Source organism: Aedes aegypti, chromosome 1 (genome assembly GCF_002204515.2).
Source record: "Aedes aegypti strain LVP_AGWG chromosome 1, AaegL5.0 Primary Assembly, whole genome shotgun sequence".
In the NCBI taxonomy this organism is placed as follows: Eukaryota; Metazoa; Arthropoda; class Insecta; order Diptera; family Culicidae; genus Aedes; species Aedes aegypti.
The window spans coordinates 219,830,066-219,847,049 of NC_035107.1; the positions used below are offsets into that span (position 1 = coordinate 219,830,066).

Consider the following 16,984-nt stretch of genomic DNA (forward strand, 5'->3'; position numbering starts at 1 on the left):
TCCCTCAAAGCGCACAATACACCGATGATCGTATCAAAGCTCTCATCGAGAGTCAGAACGATCTGATAACCAACAACTGGCGTGTCATGCAACGGCTCACTCCTAACAACAAGCATGTGGTGTGGGTCTTTAATGTAGATGGACCGTCCATGGAAAAACTCATTCAATCTAAGTTCATCCTCAACTACCGCTTTGGAGAAATACAGTTGAGGAAAGTAAAGAGCACAACCCCAAACTCCAATGACAATCCAACTGGACAGCCGACCCAAGAGAAATCTGAGGAGGCCTCTAGTAGCATCCCACAACCAACTCCCACCGTACAGGCTAGCTTGTCTTCCTCTGATGGAAAAGATGCATATTTGACCTCACTTCCTGGCCCAAGCGGTGTCACCTCAATGGCTCCCAACAAGGGCAGTGGAAATGTCAAAAGTGTAAAATTGACCACAGGGGATAAGCCAGCTGGCCTAGGTAAGGGAAAGGACAAAAACCAAAATCTAAGACATCCCCCAAAATCAAAAGTTGATGATCCGCAACATCCAAAGAAGGACGGCAAACGTCCGGAAAATGCGGAACGCCTCAGCAATGATTAAAATCCTCCAAGTGAATCTCCATCATGCTCAGTGCGCAACAGATGTGCTTTGCAGGAGATTCACAAAAGAACACCTTTCCGTGGCACTGATTCAAGAGCCATGGGTCAACAAAACTCGAATACAAGGTATTCAACTAAACTCGTGTAGGTTGGTATATGATGACAGCCAGCTCTCTCCCAGAGCAGCTATTCTAATACGCAATGATACTAAATGTTTTCCAATTACAGAATTCATCAAAAGGGACATCGTGGCGGTCAGGATGGAGGTTTCTACTGCTAGGGGCAGTACTGAGATCATTATGGTTTCGGCGTATTTCCCTGGCGACGCAGAAGACATTCCTCCTCCAGAGATGGCTGCTCTTGTCTCTTACAGTCAAAAACACAACATCCCCTTCGTCATCGGTTGTGACGCCAATGCTCATCACCTTGTATGGGGAAGTACAAACACAAATATCAGAGGTGAGCATCTTTTGCAGTTTCTTTCCTCCAAAAATATTGACATATGCAATGTCGGTGATAAGCCTACATTTGAAAACATCTTACGACAAGAAGTCCTTGATCTGACTTTATGCAGTCAATCCATCTCGGATAAAATAAAAAACTGGCATGTTTCTAATGAAATATCTATGTCAGACCATAAACATATAGTCTTCGAATGGGAAGGGGGTCTAATGATTCAAAAGTCGTTTAAAGATCCCAAGAAAACTGATTGGGAAACCTACTCAGCTATTCTCCGTTCTGAAGACTATATAATAGAGCCGAATATTCAGACTATTATACAGTTAGAAGCAGCTTCGGATTCTATTAAAAACAAAATTCTAAATGCTTATCAAGAGAGCTGTCCGATCAAAACAGTTAGTTCGAACAGAGATGTTCCATGGTGGAACTTCAACCTTGATAAACTCAGGAAAACTGCTCGGAAGGAATTCAACCGAGCCAAACGCACTTCTGATTGGAGTCTATACCGAAAGGCTCTGACAGAGTATAACAAAGAAATGAGACGAGCAAAACGGAAATCATGGGTTCTCATGTGTGAAAGCATTGAGAAAACTCCCGTAGCTGCTCGACTTCATAAAACTCTTTCGAAGGATCACTCCAATGGTTTGGGAAGTCTTCAAAGGACTGACGGTTCACTCACTGTGGAACCTCGTGAAACACTGAGTGAAATGCTAAGAGTTCACTTTCCTGATTCAATCCCACAAACGAGTCTAAATGCTGAAGGTGCCAGACTTGACGTCTCAGTTCCACACGGGTTCCTATCAGGGGACTCAGGAGCAAAAAGGGACGCAATAAAGGCTGCCAAAGAAGCTTTTACTCGCGATAGGGTTGTTAGGGCAGTGAGATCTTTCGAGCCATTCAAATCTGCTGGCATGGATGGAATCTTCCCAGCGCTTATCCAAAAAGAGGAAGAGACACTGATTCCACACATGGTAGAGATTTTTAAGGCAAGTTTAGTTCTGGGACACATTCCAAATGATTGGCGTCAAGTTCGAGTTGTCTTTATTCCAAAAGCAGGAAAAAAGGACAAAACCAACCCTAAAGCATTCCGAGCGATAAGCCTATCCTCGGTAATGCTTAAAATCATGGAGAAGGTATTATGCGAGTATATAGATTCTAAATTTATGAAAACTATGCCTCTTTCTAAATCCCAATTTGCTTATCAAAGCGGAAAATCAACGGTCTCAGCACTGCACACGCTAGTGAACAAGATCGAGAAAACCTTTAATGCAAAAGAAATCGCTCTTATAGCATTTCTTGATATTGAGGGCGCGTTCGATAACGCTTCTTATTCGTCTATAGGTTCGGCAATGTTGAGGAGAAACTTCGACCCATGCATTGCAACCTGGGTACATGCTATGCTAGCAAATCGACAGATCTCATCTGAGCTGAGTGATTCGCACATTACTGTAATGGCTACAAGGGGATGCCCTCAAGGGGGAGTACTATCTCCCTTATTGTGGTCATTAGTGGTGGACGAACTGCTAGATAGCTTAGAAAGAAGGGGTTTTGAAGTTGTTGGATACGCAGATGACGTAGTCATTATTGTACGAGGCAAATTTGACAGCGTTATTTCATCAAGGATGCAAATTGCTCTCAATCACACACTCTCCTGGTGTCAAAAAGAGAAACTAGGAATAAACCCTTCAAAAACAACAATTGTACCGTTCACAAAAAGACGAAAGGTACAACTCCACCCTCTTTTCTTGAACCAAATACAATTAGTTTACTCAAATGAGGTCAAGTATCTTGGCATCACACTTGACGCAAAACTAAATTGGAACACCCATCTTCAAACAATCATAAATAAAGGTCTCAATTCACTCTGGGTTTGCTCAAAGACCTGTGGTAAAACATGGGGTCTAAAACCCAGTATGATCATGTGGATCTATAAAACAATCGTTCGGCCTAGAATAACCTATGCGTCCCTTGTTTGGTGGCCTAAGACAAAGGAAGCTACGGCTAGAGCTAAGCTGAACAAAATTCAACGTACTGCCTGTATTGCCATAACCGGTGCAGTTCGTAGTACCCCCTCGTTTGCCCTAGATGCTATACTCAATCTGCCCCGGCTGGATCAATTCATAAAGCTGGATGCTGAGAAAAGTGCTCTTCGGCTAAAACGATCAACAGTCCTACTGTCAGGGGACTTAACAGGTCACCTCAGTATATTAAACGAATTTTCGATAAATCCTATTGTTGAAAAATGTAGTGACTGGATGGAAAAAGTGGTAAACTATGACTCGCCATTCACGGTGGTCTTTCCTTCTCGTGAGGAATGGGAAGGAGGTGGACCCACCATTTCACCGGGATCTATTAAATTCTACACAGATGGTTCAAAAATGAATAATTTGACAGGGTCTGGAGTATACGGACCGAAAACCAAAATCTCTGTCTCTCTTGGACAGTGGCCTACAGTATTTCAAGCAGAAGTCTATGCAATCAAGGAATGTGCGCAGCTGTGTCTGAAAAGAAATTACAGACATGCCACCATCTGTATTTTCTCTGATAGTCAAGCAGCGCTTCAATCTTTGAAGGCTTTCACTTGCAACTCAAAACTTGTGTGGGAATGCATTCTTGCACTGAAATCCCTAGCTGAACGCAATCGAGTTAAACTATATTGGATCCCAGGACATACGGGTCTAGAGGGTAACGAAATTGCCGATCAGCTAGCAAGGAATGGATCAACCAATATGTTCATTGGTCCAGAGCCATTCCTTGGCATTTCAAACTCTGCACTAAACACGGAATTGAACAACTGGTTGTTCGGTCAAATTCAATCAAATTGGAATACAGTTTCCAATGCGAATCAGTCCAAAAGGTTCGTAACAATAAACACGACACAAACACAAAAACTTATAGGTCTCAACAAAAGGGATCTCAGAACATACATCGGTCTAATAACTGGTCACTGCCCAAGCAGATACCACTTATACAAGATCGGTGTCGTCCAAAACACAAATTGCCGTTTCTGTGACGAGACGGACGAAACCTCACAACACCTTCTCTGCTCTTGCAGTGCACACATCCATCGTAGGTTCAAAATATTTGGCAAGCACTACTTACAGCCAGCTGATATTTGGAACGCATCCCCCAGGGAGGTGGTTAGCTTTATTAGGCTGATCACGCCAGATTGGGGGAACTACAACACTGCAACCTAGGACTTCTGCCCATCAATGGCAGATGGTTCAAAGTTCAGTCAAATGCGCAAATTATTCCGGAGGCACATTTGCTACTGGAAAACATTGTGTACATAGAGTAATAGGGTATATCACAATAGTCCTAAAAAATGGACGCAGTGATCCCACACCCGACAGAAGAAGAAGTTGTTTCAGGTGGACAAGTTGTCTCAGATAAACAAGGTGTCTCAGTTGAATAAGTTGTCTTATTTGAACTAGCTGTCTCAATTGCACAAGCTTCCTAAGTTTGACAAACTGTCTCACTCAAACAAACTGTCCCAGTTGGTTAAGCTATCTTGGTTTGACATGCTGTCTCATTTGGACAAAGTGTCTCGGTTGGACAAGTAGTCTCAATTTAATAAGGTGTCTTAGTTGGATAAGCTGTACCTATTTTTGATAAGTTATCTTGATATAACACTGATGTGCAACTCATCTGCACAATTGAGTACTAGAGCAAAGATGGATCACACACTCTGCGCAATAAATTATCCACTTCCCATGGAAATTTTTCCACTCCCTAAAAAATCCGACACCTGTTTTCCGCGGCGCCATTTTTCCCACTCACTCACACATTCCCTCGGTTGGGCATATCGATTTCCAACCCATCACGGAGTCGCACGACACATGTCATCGCACAACAGCAGCAGCTGGCTTCATATCCCTTCCCTCCTCACGGTCTTGGTCGCATTTCACTTGAAGAGTGACACCGATTGTGATATGGGCAATGTGAGTATGAGTATGTGGTTGGTTGGTGACACCGTTGTTGTGTGTCTCTTCCTCCGCCTTCCCTTCCATGACTGAAATATTGCATTATTTTTGCCGCTGTCTTCGAACGAAAAACGACCGAAACGAGGATGACGAATGTAGCGAAGAATTCCATGTCGTCGTCGGCGCACTTAAGATGATTCGCTCCTGACATATCCACTGTGGGACAACTGTGAGACAGACAGACGACTATCAGTCGTCGTCTTCAGGAAAAATCGTTCTTGTTTTACATGACGAGCTCCGGAGTCACATGTTTCTTCATTTTCCCTCAAGCTCTTGTAATTCTAGCACCTCGTCTACCTCTTTCAACTCGTTGGAAGAAGTCCAAGTCCAAGCTGTACGTGGGGGAATGTTGTTGTTCGATTTTAAAAATTCACCAACCGCCTCCATTAAAGCAGACGTGTCTTCTGACGGTCCGAAACCGCAAAATTCCCACAGGGCATATACCGTCGGAACGGGTTCTTTGGCTGCGTCGAACGGTCTTTTGAGTTTATTAATTAACTCATCACAAACGCAAGCGAACGGGCAACAGGCTGCACTTGTCGTGTGTCGAATAATGGAAAAGGCAAAAGGCGTACACACTGTTGTGCTCAACATACTCATTGGTTGCCGTGTAGTTCCGGCGTCCAGAATAGAACTACGGACAACCCGTTCCGGTGGTAAGAGTCCACCAAACGGGGTAACCCCAATTCAAGGTGTGATGCGAAAAACCGTGCTGAGGAATGAATGGTCGAAGGGGTGAAAAAGATGTTCGGCCATTAACGGAGCCTGTGGGGCACCTGGGCACCCCTCACAGTATTTGTCCCTTACCGCGTTAATGCAGGGCTCTGGCGTGGTTGACCTCTTTTCCCGTGCTACTCGTGGGATCCAAAATGAGTACAAATTCAAACAACAATCAGATTAGTAGTGGTAGTGCAGGTAGTAGCAGTAGTAGGGAAGCGAACCCCTTCGCAAGAAGTGGGCTAGCTAGATCTCCGTTGAGGAGAGTAGAAGCAGGAGGAGGCAGCAGTGCACGTAGTGCCAGTGCTGGAACCCATATTTCATCCCCGGCTAACGCATCGGGTGAAGTTATGGATGGAGCGTGGTTGATGAGGGCCATCAATAAAAGTAGAGATGGGCTCTCTGCGATGGAAGTGGCTGCACAGCAGCTCGACTCCATAATTGACTTTGCGTCCTCGAAGTCTAACATCAGCAAGGACCTCAAGCAGGCCTTGCTTAGACTTCGTAAGTCAATGTTGGCGGCCAAGCAGAACCATGCTGAACCCATGGTGACTGTGGCTGCGGCAGAACCCGTGGAACTGAAGGTGCCGAAGTCTACCCAGACGGAACCCTTCGTTTTCGCGGGCAGCCCCAAAAGCGTGGAAGCGAATGCTTACAGCAAGCAATCGCAGAAGCGCGCGAGGCAGCCGTCAGGGGAGGAGCTACCCGGCGGCGCTCGTAAGGCCAGGCGGATACTGACCCCGAAAACCGGCAGAAGTGCCGGAAAATCGGACCCCAGCCAGGCGTCCCGGAAAGCCGAGAAGGGTGGGCCCGAAAAGGCTGGCCCCTCACGGAGTGATGGGAACAGGGGGTTGCGACCTTTGAGAGGTCCTCCATCACCACAGGTCAGGGCGGAGCAGGGGGGGGACGCCCCCTGGACAACCGTAGTGAGGAAGAAGAAGAAGAAGAAACAGGAGAATCAGGAGCGCAGGGATACCAGACCTAAGAAAGGTAGGAGGGTAGGTGCCAAGCGCGAAAAGGGTGATGCGATCATCATCAAGACGGAAGAGTCCAAGTACTCGGAAGTCCTGAAGGCGATGCGCAGTGACGCGAAGCTTGCGGATCTAGGAGCCGACGTACGCAGTGTCAGACGCACTCGTACAGGTGAAATGATCCTCGAGCTTAAGCGCGACAAGGAGCGCAAGGGCGCCGCCTACAAAAGTTTGGCGGAAGAGGTCCTTGGCGCTGGTGTTGAAGTGAGGGCTCTGACGCAGTCAGTGACTCTGAAGGTGATGAACCTTGACGAGATCACTAACGCAGAAGAGCTCGTCACGGCACTGCGGCAACAGTGCGAAGTGCAGGTGCCCACCACCGCCGTTCAGCTACGGAAAGGTCCGGCAGGTACTCAGGTGGCCTTAGTACACCTACCTGTGGCAGACGCAAATAAGTCCGCTAAGGTAGGTAAGATCAAGGTTGGTTGGTCAGTATGTTCACTGAACATACATGAGCAACCAGTGATCTGCTTTAGGTGCAGGGAACCTGGACACAAGTCCTGGGGCTGTAAAGGCCCTGATAGGACTAAGTTGTGCAGGCGTTGTGGTGAGGAAGGTCATAAGGCACTAGGCTGCAAGAACCCTCCCAAGTGCTTGATTTGTTCCGGCAAGTCCGTGAACAACAATCACCCAACGGGAGGCTCAAGGTGCCCGACCTTCAAACGAGCCATCAACGAAAAATCACAGTGCAGGTAACGCAGCTGAACCTGAACCACTGTGACGCAGCTCAGCAACTGCTGTACCAGTCAGTTGCTGAGTGGGGGACGGACATCGCCATCATATCGGACCCATACCGAGTACCCGCCGGCAACGGCAACTGGGTCGTGGATGGATCCGGAAAAATGGCGGCGATATGGACAACGGGTAAATACCCTGTCCAGCAGTTGGTGTCTACTACCTACGAGGGCTTCGTGATCGCCAAAGTAAACGGGGTCCTCTTCTGTAGCTGCTATGCGCCTCCGAGTTGGTCGACCGAGCGGTTCACGCAGATGCTGGACTGTATGACGACCGCGCTGACAGGGCGAAGGCCAGTTGTAATAGCGGGTGACTTCAATGCCTGGGCCGTGGAATGGGGAAGCCGTAACACGAACCAGCGAGGTCAAATCCTGCTAGAGGCACTGGCCGTGCTAGATGTCGATCTGGCTAATGTTGGTGCCAAAAGTACCTTCAGCCGTAACGGAGCGGAGTCGATTATCGACGTTACTTTATGTAGTCCTGGCCTAACGAGTAGTTCGAACTGGAGGGTAGACGATGCCTACACTCACAGCGACCACCTGGCGGTTCGCTACAGTATCGACTACAACAACAGCAGGCAGCGGGTTGAGGAAGCGGCTAGGTCAAGGCCAAGCCCTCGTAGGTGGAAGACATCGTACTTCAATGATGAAGTACTTAGGGAGGCGCTCCGCCGTGAGCGTAACCTACTCGGCCTAAGCGGGGACGAACTGGTAGCGGTGCTTACGCGTGCATGCGATGCGACCATGCCTAGAAAAGTCCACCCTAGGAATGGGAGACCACCGACATACTGGTGGACTCAAGCTATTGCGAACCTGCGCCGTGCCTGCCTACGGGCCAGGAGACGGATGCAGCGAGCACGTACCGAGCAGGAGCGTGAAGAACGACGGGCGGTGTTCACCGCTGCCAAAGTCGCGCTGAAGTCTGAGATAAGGGCAAGCAAAAAGGCCTGCTTCGAGGGACTCTGTCAGAGTGCCAACGCGAACCCGTGGGGTGATGCCTACAGGATCGTAATGGCGAAGACAAGAGGTGCAATTGCTCCTACGGAGCAGTCTCCACAGATGCTGGAGGGGATCATCGAGGGGCTCTTCCCGCGCCACAACCCTAGCCCATGGCCTCCTTTTGTAGGACAGCCGGGGATTGGGGCTGGTGATGAGGATAGAGTAACTGATGAGGAACTTGTAGGGATTGCAAAATCCCTAAGCATGGGGAAGGCACCAGGTCCGGACGGAGTTCCAAACCTGGCCCTCAAAGTCGCAATCTTGGAGGCTCCCGGTATGTTCAGATCTGCTATGCAGATATGCCTGGACGAGGGAGTATTTCCAGATGCGTGGAAGAGGCAGAGCCTGGTACTATTGCCAAAGGCGGGGAAACCACCCGGTGACCCGTCGGCGTATAGACCAATATGCTTGATTGACACGGTGGGGAAAGTGCTCGAGAAGATCATCCTCAACAGACTGTCGAGGTACACCGAGGGTGTAAATGGTCTCTCAGGCAACCAGTTCGGCTTCCGGAAAGGGAGGTCCACTGTAGACGCTATTCTGACGGTTAAGAAAACCGCTGAGATAGCACTCCAGCGTAAGAGGAGGGGTATTCGCTACTGCGCAGTAGTGACTCTGGATGTAAGGAATGCATTTAATAGTGCCAGCTGGGCGGCTATTGCTGATGCGCTCCTGCGTCTGGGGATACCCGAGTACCTGTACAAGATTCTCGGAAGTTACTTCCAGAATCGGGTATTAGTCTATGACACAGAGGTGGGTCGGAAGTGCTTTCACATAACCTCAGGAGTCCCGCAAGGTTCCATCCTGGGTCCGGTGTTATGGAATGTCATGTACGACGAGGTGTTGAGATTAAAATTCCCGGCGGGTGTGGTCATCGTTGGCTTTGCCGACGATATTACGCTGGAGGTCTACGGTGAATCGATCGAAGAAGTGGAATTGACTGCAGCCCACTCGATCGCAATTGTGGAGGAGTGGATGAGCTCCAGGAAACTGGAATTGGCTCACCACAAAACGGAGGCTGTTGTTGTCAACAACCGAAAGTCGGTGCAGCAAGCGGTGATCAGTGTAGGTGACTGCACAATCACTTCGAAGCGCTCCGTCAAACACTTGGGGGTGATGATCGACGACAAGCTTACCTTCGGTAGCCATGTCGATTATGCCTGCAAGAGAGCCTCCACAGCTATTGTGGCACTGTCCCGGATGATGTCCAATAGCTCTGCGGTGTACGCCAGCAAGCGTAAGCTTCTGGCCAGTGTCGCCTCGTCCATACTGAGGTATGGTGGCCCGGCTTGGGGCACGGCTTTGAGTACCGATAGCTACCGTAGCAAGCTAGAGAGTACTTATAGGCTAATGTGCCTGAGGGTTGCGAGCGCGTACCGTACCGTGTCACACGATGCACTTTGTGTCATCACCGGTATGATGCCTATTGGTATCCTTATCATGGAAGACATAGAGTGCTTCGAAATGCGCGGCACAAGAGGCATACGCAGGACTGCCAGACTGGCCTCCATGGTCAAATGGCAGCGTGCGTGGGACAGTTCCACCAAGGGAGTGTGGACTCACAGGTTGATTCCGAGGTTAGATATCTGGGTCAATAGGCGCCATGGGGAACTAACATTCCACCTAACACAGGTCCTTTCGGGTCATGGATGCTTTAGACAATATCTACACCGTTTCGGTCATGCGGGTTCTCCCGAATGTCCAGTTTGTGCAGGTTTAGAGGAAACGGCGGAACACGTTTTGTTCGTGTGCCCGCGTTTCCGCACAATGCGTGACCGCATGTTTGCCACATGCGGTCGGGACACGACTCCGGACAATTTGGTCCAGAGGATGTGTGCAGACGAGTTTGGCTGGAATGCCGTTTCATCGGCTATCACCCACATCGTCTCGGAACTCCAAAGGAGGTGGCGTGTGGACTCGAGGAGTGACTAGTGCAGACGCTAATCAACAGGTGGTCCAAGGGTTCGCAGTCGGCTACGTAGGTCATACCGGTGCCCTACGGTCGAAATCGACCCTTACAGTGATTAAGTGGCCGCGGGGAGAACATCCTGGTAGCGCTGCTGTCGTGGCGCCGGCCTACTGGGTGGATACGAGCCTCTGGTTGTTCGGGGCAGGTGGAGGCCCCTTCGTCAGCAATCCCAGCTGGTGCTAGCTGATAGGGCCTGAGCCTTCAGTAGGTCAAATTGCGAAGCCCGCAGTATCAGTTCTTGATACCTGCGGTGCAGCTGGGCGCGGGCTTAGTGGTCGACCCTGCCCGCCTTCAGCGGACAACGGGAGGTGAGGACCACCCGGGAAGCTGGCAATGCGCCAGCATGCTACCTTGGTGGACCCCCATAAGCGTGTCATCGATGTTCGTTGCTGCATGGCTACGCAGCTAACCTGGAGGATGCGATGTGCAATAGCCCCTCTCCGAAGCAATGCCTTCTTGGTGGTCCCGGAGAGACGAAGGGTTTGGCGGCAATGGAAATGGTTTAGTGGGTCGGGGGTGTAGTCCTGTTTACTGCTTGTACGTAGTAAATGGTCCCCAACCCCACACTCCCGGACCTCGGTCCGGAGTCTGTTGAGCAGATTATCCCCCCATTGCTTAGAAGGAAAAAAAAAAAAAAAAAAAAACATACTCATTGGAAGAGAACAACATCGGTATGAATATTTGAACAAGCGGGTGATTCTGGGAGATACTATAGTTGAGGCTGCCTTGCCCCAACGGGAGTGGTTCGGTTCCTGCTTCTTTGTATTGATAACTAGCAGCATGTGTTGGAGCAGTTTCAAGCAGTCGGTTGTTGAACATTTTCAAGGCTTCATAAATTCAGTGTTTCTCCATAAGGTCATTTGATATAACTTTTTTAACAAAGATTTGGACCCATTTTAGATTCGATTTTATCCATAAGTTAATCAGCTAAGTAGGACTTATTTTATACGATTTAGGCTTTCTCAAATCTTGAAAAATTTCCCGTCTGGTCCTTAAGTTCTTCAGTGAACTTTTGACTGTAACCTGGATCCTTTCTGAATTCCTTCAAGGAAGAATTTCTGAGGTTCTCTGAAGACATCTATTGATCATCAACAGTTTTTTGAGGAATCCTACGAACTCACTTATTTTACTACTACACTTACTCATGAACATCGTTTTTGGTCTATTCGGACTATTATTCAGGCCATTAGGACAACTTCTTAGTGCACTATAGAAACTTATGTCTCTCTGGACAACTTTTTAGGTTCGGTGTCAATACTGTGCCGAAAGCAGTAAGAATTTTCCTATGAAGACGTTTCACAAGAGATGGTTACACTATGATGACTTCCAAAATGCTACCTGTTTTGAAATGAAACATCTTCAAGAATACTTTTCCAAATAAGGTTTGCTATCAAAAATCTTTCGGAATTCTTTCAGAAATTTTCTCAGAATTTCTTCAATATTTTTCTCAGAATCCTTTACTGGATCAACCCAAAATCCTCACATGAATTGGTTCCATAATCTCCATAGTATCGCCTCGGAATCCACTCAGGATTCGTCTCAGAACTTACTGAAGATACATCTGAGACACTTCTAGCTCTAGGGAAATCTCACATAGTTCGTATAAGAATCCAAGGGAAGTCAAGTCTTCCAAGGGAAGTCTTCCAAGGGAAGTGTTCCAAGGGAAGTCTTCCAAGGGAAGTCTTCCAAGGGAAGTCTTCCAAGGGAAGTCTTCCAAGGGAAGTCTTTCAAGGGAAGTCTTCCAAGGGAAGTCTTCCAAGGGAAGTCTTCCAAGGGAAGTCTTCCAAGGGAAGTCTTCCAAGGGAAGTCTTCCAAGGGAAGTCTTCCAAGGGAAGTCTTCCAAGGGAAGTCTTCCAAGGGAAGTCTTCCAAGGGAAGTCTTCCAAGGGAAGTCTTCCAAGGGAAGTCTTCCAAGGGAAGTCTTCCAAGGGAAGTCTTCCAAGGGAAGTCTTCCAAGGGAAGTCTTCCAAGGGAAGTCTTCCAAGGGAAGTCTTCCAAGGGAAGTCTTCCAAGGGAAGTCTTCCAAGGGAAGTCTTCCAAGGGAAGTCTTCCAAGGGAAGTCTTCCAAGGGAAGTCTTCCAAGGGAAGTCTTCCAAGGGAAGTCTTCCAAGGGAAGTCTTCCAAGGGAAGTCTTCCAAGGGAAGTCTTCCAAGGGAAGTCTTCCAAGGGAAGTCTTCCAAGGGAAGTCTTCCAAGGGAAGTCTTCCAAGGGAAGTCTTCCAAGGGAAGTCTTCCAAGGGAAGTCTTCCAAGGGAAGTCTTCCAAGGGAAGTCTTCCAAGGGAAGTCTTCCAAGGGAAGTCTTCCAAGGGAAGTCTTCCAAGGGAAGTCTTCCAAGGGAAGTCTTCCAAGGGAAGTCTTCCAAGGGAAGTCTTCCAAGGGAAGTCTTCCAAGGGAAGTCTTCCAAGGGAAGTCTTCCAAGGGAAGTCTTCCAAGGGAAGTCTTCCCTGGGAAGTCTCCCAAGGGAAGTCTTCCCTGGGAAGTCTCCCAAGGGATGTCTTCCCTGGGAAGTTTCCTAAAGGTGAAAGAGAAGTTCTGTTGAAAAAATATACTTTAAGAAATCTTCCTGAAATGTGTTTTCTACTTAAAAGTTAGTATTCATCTACCAAAAAAAAAAGATTCATTTAAAAATACGAAAGCGAAAGCTTTTTCCTCTGTCAATCCATCTTTCAATAGTTAAACAATGTTTCACCAATCGATTGAAACCCAGCCTCATCGATTTCCACCGGAACTGCCAACATTTGATGGATTTCTTTTTCACCCACATTACAAAACCCCCAATCCAACCCTACCCTTTTGCCGGAACGTGCCAACTAGTACCAACCTAAAGGCGTTTACCTCCGCACAGCAGTACACAGAGTAGTCTATCATCGTTTTCGGTGCGGCTGACTGGTCTTCCTCCCCCATTCGAATGGAACGCAGAACAAATGGTCTGCCTGCCCGCCGGAGTTAGTTCACAACAAAAGATTAAAATTTTTGGATTCCTGCCACCCCTTCCGGGTGCTTACTAGGGAAGGCCAGGGAGAGGGGGCACCCGGTGGTTTTACATGATAATGGTAATAATATAAAGGTAAATACATTCCATTGTACGAGGGGTGACAAGGAGCGAAGGGGTTGTGTGAGAGGATGTGGCTTTCAACGTTCCGTCGCTGCGTCCTGCCTCCGGGGCATTTCATGTGTATCGCTCTCCGCCGGAAAACGAGGATGTGGGAAAAGGATTGGAAGATGAAACATTACAAAGCACACAGAAAAGTGCCTGCAAGCAGAACAGGCCAGGGATAAAGGATTGGCTCCCATGTAAAATGTGGGTACGGAAAATTTGATGAGTAAGGAATTATCGGGGCTGGTTCCAACGATGATGATGATGATGATGATGATGAAAGCTTGTTCAGTGATTTTTGTTGAATATTTTCTGACATTTGAAACTGTGGAGGCTCTTTTGTGGCATGTTCCGGGTCGAAGTCTCGACAAGGGAGCACTCATCGTAGTTATCAGTCCTAAAACATGTTTCTTTATTCTAATTTTTTCACTCAACAAACAAATTTCAGCCTCATTCAGAGCCTCATCTTTCACCGGTCTTCTAAACACGTATTTGTCCCGGTTTTTACGACCTCACCATCGCCTGCGGTGGGAATTTCGGGAAATTGAATCTCCCCAACCCCTTTTTGCCACGATAAACCCCTTAATGTATGCTCACCAAACCGAGACACAAACCTCCTGGCAGCAGAGAGCAGAAAGCCCAGGACCGAGCGAGCACGTCTTTGTTTTGCTGCCACGTAGTCAAAAAATTACAAACATTCTCCCCTTTTTTTTTGGTCCGTATATGCTCTTTGGCGTCGGCCATGAACCGGAACCGGCCCCTTAAAGCCAACCTAAAGAACACAGTTTTCGTCCTGGGAAAGTATTATCGTGACATAGGAAAAAGGATAATCATCACTAGTTTCTCATAAAACAGACGCTTCTTCTTCTTCTGTCGGGTGTGGGATCACTGCGTCCATTTTTTAGGACTATTGTGATATACCCTATTACTCTATGTACACAATGTTTTCCAGTAGCAAATGTGCCTCCGGAATACTTTGCGCATTTGACTGAACTTTGAACCATCTGCCATTGATGGGCAGAAGTCCTAGGTTGCAGTGTTGTAGTTCCCCCAATCTGGCGTGATCAGCCTAATAAAGCTAACCACCTCCCTGGGGGATGCGTTCCAAATATCAGCTGGCTGTAAGTAGTGCTTGCCAAATATTTTGAACCTACGATGGATGTGTGCACTGCAAGAGCAGAGAAGGTGTTGTGAGGTTTCGTCCGTCTCGTCACAGAAACGGCAATTTGTGTTTTGGACGACACCGATCTTGTATAAGTGGTATCTGCTTGGGCAGTGACCAGTTATTAGACCGATGTATGTTCTGAGATCCCTTTTGTTGAGACCTATAAGTTTTTGTGTTTGTGTCGTGTTTATTGTTACGAACCTTTTGGACTGATTCGCATTGGAAACTGTATTCCAATTTGATTGAATTTGACCGAACAACCAGTTGTTCAATTCCGTGTTTAGTGCAGAGTTTGAAATGCCAAGGAATGGCTCTGGACCAATGAACATATTGGTTGATCCATTCCTTGCTAGCTGATCGGCAATTTCGTTACCCTCTAGACCCGTATGTCCTGGGATCCAATATAGTTTAACTCGATTGCGTTCAGCTAGGGATTTCAGTGCAAGAATGCATTCCCACACAAGTTTTGAGTTGCAAGTGAAAGCCTTCAAAGATTGAAGCGCTGCTTGACTATCAGAGAAAATACAGATGGTGGCATGTCTGTAATTTCTTTTCAGACACAGCTGCGCACATTCCTTGATTGCATAGACTTCTGCTTGAAATACTGTAGGCCACTGTCCAAGAGAGACAGAGATTTTGGTTTTCGGTCCGTATACTCCAGACCCTGTCAAATTATTCATTTTTGAACCATCTGTGTAGAATTTAATAGATCCCGGTGAAATGGTGGGTCCACCTCCTTCCCATTCCTCACGAGAAGGAAAGACCACCGTGAATGGCGAGTCATAGTTTACCACTTTTTCCATCCAGTCACTACATTTTTCAACAATAGGATTTATCGAAAATTTGTATACCAAAAACAGACGCTACTCAGGGTGTTGTTAAAACAAGCAATACCGGGCTGGCTGCGGCCGAATGCAGGTCAATTTGGGGATGGGAGGGATATGATGACGTGTTCCTTGCCTTATTGAAGCCGAGGAGTCCTCCGCACTTCCACAAGAAAACACTAGAAGTTTGGATTTGCTATTTGCGTAACCGCAATATGGTTCCGAACATGATCCTAATTTCGACGCTCGTTCTACAGGATGACATGAAGGATGAGTTCTATGACAGCCTAGATAAGGTCTATGTCAAAATAGCCCACGTGCTGGTTGATGGGCGACATTTATCTGATGTCCATGGATGTCAGGACCTCTTAAGGCCGTAATATCGACTTGGATCATTATCTCGTTATAGCTAACATTCTGGCACGGTTATCCAGCGTCACGAGTTCCAGAACTAACAGAACGCTACGCTTCAATATCCAACGCTTGTTGACTGATGGGGTAGCTGCACAGTACCGCCAACATCTAGACGAGCAGTTGGGTAGAATCAATGGCATTGGTCAACGACGAAGACGAAACAACTGGTTCGATGAAGAGTGCTAGAGAGTGACAGTCGTGAAGAATGTCGCCAGGAGCCGATACCGGTACTCAGCATAACACAGAACGATACAGGAGAGCAAGAGCCGAAGAAAACGAATCAACCGTAGAAAGAAAAGGCAGCACAAAGCTCAAGATGCTATAAACCGAAACGATATGCGAAGGTTTTATGCAACGGTCAATGACGCGCGGCACAATACCATACCAGTGCCCGCCATGTGCAATGATCGAGACGAGAATTCGCTAAAACGGCGGGCGACGATGCATTCTACTCCTCGCGTCAGGGCCTTATTGAACTTCTACTGGACACTCATGTGCACTTTGCTATTCTACAACGACTCGTTCTCCGCTGATGTTTTTCGAGCTCTCCTGGTTGACCAATTGGATGCCGAGGTCGGTGCAGCGATACCGATTGGAGGATGGCTTCCGATTCACTGGCGCTCCGTGACTCAATGGGTGGTATGAATAAAAAACGTTGAATTTTACTACATGTAGCATCTACTCAAAAACAAAATCCACAAAGTTTACTACACTTTTGGTATGAATAAAACACTTTTCGAACATGTAGTACTTACTACTTTCGAACATGAGCAGTGACTGAAGCTGCACGTTAAGAAATTTCCATTCAGGGTGCAGAGTGATTCTGCACGTAAAGAACAATCTATTCAGAGTGACGCTTAAAATTAATACAATCATGCATATGGCGGAAATGTATGGAATCTAATCGATTACGCGACAATTTGCACAAAATCATGAAGGTGCTGTAATTTGACAAGATTTGTAGTGTAATTTTGCGATTAGTCTGGTATTCTCTTTATGTCTAT

At 47.4% G+C, this 16,984-nt stretch overlaps 1 protein-coding gene across 12 annotated transcripts in view; it reads left to right on the forward strand.

Moving 5' to 3' along the window:
- The window catches only part of LOC5578520 (polypyrimidine tract-binding protein 2), a 1,002,030-nt gene that overhangs the window by 855,629 nt on the left and 129,417 nt on the right, over positions 1-16,984 (forward strand). The gene's annotated exons all lie outside the window — the stretch shown is intronic.